This window comes from Egretta garzetta, unplaced genomic scaffold (assembly GCF_000687185.1).
Source record: "Egretta garzetta isolate BGI_Z169 unplaced genomic scaffold, ASM68718v1 scaffold499, whole genome shotgun sequence".
Lineage (NCBI taxonomy): Eukaryota > Metazoa > Chordata > Aves > Pelecaniformes > Ardeidae > Egretta > Egretta garzetta.
In genome coordinates, this window is record NW_009260802.1 from 99,458 (window position 1) to 103,139 (window position 3,682).

Below are 3,682 nucleotides of genomic sequence, written 5' to 3' on the forward strand. Positions count from 1 at the left end.
GGGCGGGGGGCCCCGGGGAGGCCCTGTCCCCGCGGGAAGGAGCGGTTGGCCCGGGCTAAAGGCAGCGTTGGGGCGCTGGCAGGAGGGCAGCGGGAGCCAGGGGGCCGGTGCCAGGAGCAGCAAGTGTCAAATCGCGTGGTGCCGTTCGTGGGAGTCGCGAGAGGCCGCGTAAGGAAGCCTGTCCCGTCACTTCGCCCATCGCATAAGCAAATAGTATTAAGTTGGGCGTTGGACAATGTTAAAATGGAATTAAACCTCTGGGTATTAAAGGGGATTAACAAGAGGAAGATCCTGTGCTCTGCCGTGTCCTGTCACTATGTGCCAACTTCATTAGGAGGGCAGCGGCGGGGGCGAGGACGTGAAAAGCAGCCTGGGAATCATTAACAAAAATAACAAAATCTCAGCGGTGCTTGTTGAGTCAACGCCGCTGATTTGGGAAGGGGAGAGGAGCCTTGCTGCCGTGCTAATTTGCTGTAGAACACATTAACCCGATGTTGTATTTCTCGTTATTCTTAGCCTCACTTAGCTGCCGTTAAGCCCTTTTCTGTTGTCACTCCTCTTAATAAAATCTGTGACTGGAATGAGTTTCCCCAGCACCTCTGTACCGGCACCACATCTGCGGTATCAGCTAGAGATTGTCCTTTATCTGTTCCTTACAAAACGCACCCTGATTGAAGTTTCCTCTTGTAGTGCTGCTCCTCCTGGAATTCAGCACCCAGTGAGGCAGCTTAGTACGAGCATTTTGTTTGTATTGATGGGCAATCAGTTGTTTTTCTGATAATGCTATGGGAAACAAGACAGCAGCGGCACCGGCGAATGCAAATGAAACGCGATCATCTTATCTTATAATTACTCGCGTAAACAAGTGCTGAAAAAATTAACGCCGCAACAAACATTTCCTTGAAAAGTCAGTCTATGTTTTGCTGAAAAAAAAAACCCCAAAACCAGACCCGAAACCAAACGCTTACAAATATCCTAGAGCAAAACTCCTGCCCCAGAAACTTTTGACCTGGTGCCCCCGGAGCTAGCTCAGCTTTGTAAGGCCGAGATGGGCAAGGCAGGGGCAGTGGAGCCCACGCAGATCCCACATCGGCACGCAGACCCGCGTCGGCACGCAGATCCCGTGTTGGCATGCAGATCCTGTGTTGGCATGCAGGCCCTGCGTCGGCACGCAGATCCTGTGTCGGCACGCAGATCCTGTGTCGGCACGCAGACCCGCGTCGGCACGCAGATCCCATGTTGGCATGCAGATCCTGTGTTGGCATGCAGATCCCGTGTTGGCATGCAGATCCTGTGTTGGCATGCAGATCCCGTGTTGGCAGCCTCTCGTCAGCCCCCAGGCGCTAGCTCGGCTTTGCGGGCGGACGCCCGGGGGGCGCGAGCCAAAGCTGCGCCTGACGACTGCGCGCGTGTGACACGCGGGGGGAAGAAAGGAATGCAGCACCAAGTGGTTGCAGACACACAGCAGGAACACGGGGAGACTGCGCGTCCCGCTGGTTGCCACCGATGAGTGGCGTGCTGATTTAAATCTGTTCAGGCTGTATTGATTACAGTCCCCCTGTCCATCACCATCATCCGTCATCGCCTTGCGGCTGCCAGGGTGACAGCTGTGAAGGAGCAGAATAAACTTGACTGGCAGAATGTTTTGCATCTAATGAGTCTGTGCACAATAAGAGTATAAAAAATAACGCTCTGGAGGAACTCGGCTATCGCTTCGACACCCAAAGAGCGAGATTGCCTTCGCAGAAGCTCCCGAAGCCATCTGTCATCTGTCACGAGCTGCACGGCGGCGGCTGAGCTGGGCTGCGGGAATGGGAAGCACCGCGGGCTGCTGATGGGCGCCCGTGTTGCGCAAGGAGATATCAAGCGGGCTGACATCAAGAACCCGGGATCACTCAGCAAGGGCTTAAAACTACAAAGGCACCGCGGATTTGATGCAGTGTTACTTAGCGGCGCGGGCGGCTCGAGAGACTTCTTCCAGATGCACCTCGGTCCGACATTCAGCGGAACAGCAGGCGGCGAGAGCCTGTCTGCGGTGTGCCGCGCCGGTGGGCCTGCATTCAGCAGCTGGCTAGGACCAGCAGGAACGACTGGCCACAGCTTCGGGGTGGCCAGAAAAAAGCAGCGAGGCGCCATGGCCCAGGCACCAGCCCTCAGGTGGTGGGTTCAGGCGCTGGTGTCTAGTAGGGGGTCTCCTGGGTGGCATTGAGCCCACGGTGCCCCAAGGCAAACAAGCCTCCAGCATGCTGCCGGGAGACTGAGAGAGGAGCCCCAACACCCACCTGGTGGTCCACCCAGAGCAGCGGCACGGCGGGGGGCGAGCCCGTCTGGTCATACTGCCGTCACGAGCAGAGCCTGCTCTCAGGCGTTGCGATTTGCAGGACAGGCCCGTGACTTCCTCCCGCCCCGAGGCTTCGATACCCAAGCACTGAGCGAAGTTGGCCGTAGCAATGCAGAGCAGGGAGCCGTGCCGCCCTCTCCGGCAGCCTGGCACATGGGAGTCACCGCTTGGGGAAGCAGGAGAGCTCCTGCGGTCCCCATGGGCTGCCTCTCCTCTCCTCCTCCCATCCCTTGAGCAGATTTGCCTGTTGCACAGCACAGGGGCTTCTCTGCAGGGCAGCGGTCACACAGCGGCGTGCTAGGCACTGGGGAGGGCAGGGGCACCTTTGCTGCTTTCCCGGCCACATCAGCTAGCCAGCCTCGGGAGGGAGGGACCGGAGGAGCCTTAACCAAACGGGCACGGACACCCCGGCGCAGCGGGGGAGGGCACTAAAGCCTTCAGTAGGGTCCAGCTTTAGTCCTTTAGTCAGGTCCAGCTGTCTCACATGACATCAGCCCTGGTCCCGCACTCGCCCAGCCCCGTCCTTCGCCCAGCTGGTTTCCCAGCTGTTGGAACGTTCCGCGCTGCACCACTGCCAACATCGAGGCTGAATCCCACGGGATTAAGCGAGGCAGCAGCCACCTGTACTAAGGGGCTCGTCTCGCTTTCGAGCCTTTATTTCACATTCTCGAGCCTGGCTCAGGCTACGCGCTCTTCTTATTAAACCGAGTATTGTTGCCATTTTAAAATTGGTTTTGATGGCCTGGGCCCAAGGGTCGGTGCCTGTATTCAAAGATGCAGCACCGCTCTGCAGCAGAGCTTAATTGGGGTGCTGGTTTCTGCTTTTGAGCTTATTGTAATTATGAACAGTTTGTGGGGGGTTTTTTTAATATGTCCCCTGGTTTCTCCCTTCGAAAGAAAATCCCATGTTTAATGAACTTAATTTTAGATAAAAGGAATTAAAAGAAGAAAATTAAAAATGCATGAAGCTCCTAGAGTCATCCAATTACTGTGATGTCCATACGGCAATGCCAGCATGGATTTTACAAAGCAAGGGAAAGCAGAGAATCGCTGGGGCTCGCCACATGTAAATGCTGCTCTGTTCCAAACGTGCTGAATTCAAAATGTACATTTTATGCATTTCTTCTTCTTGATCTGTTGCAGAAGAAGATAAAGATCAAACATGCCAGCCTGCCCCGCGCAGCATATGTATGCATACCCAGAATGCTTGCCTGCTTTTTTTCAAAACCACATCTAGCTCTGCAGTCAAAACTACTGGAATACGTACGTGCATCAGCAGAGGAGGGCCTTTGCACTGGCAGCGCGACAAAAGCGGCGGCCAGGCCGGCCGGAGGAAGCGTC

General features: G+C 55.7%; 1 protein-coding gene across 1 annotated transcript in view; it reads right to left on the reverse strand.

The window, feature by feature from the left end:
* The window catches only part of KIZ (kizuna centrosomal protein), a 58,447-nt gene that overhangs the window by 7,405 nt on the left and 47,360 nt on the right, over positions 1-3,682 (reverse strand). The gene's annotated exons all lie outside the window — the stretch shown is intronic.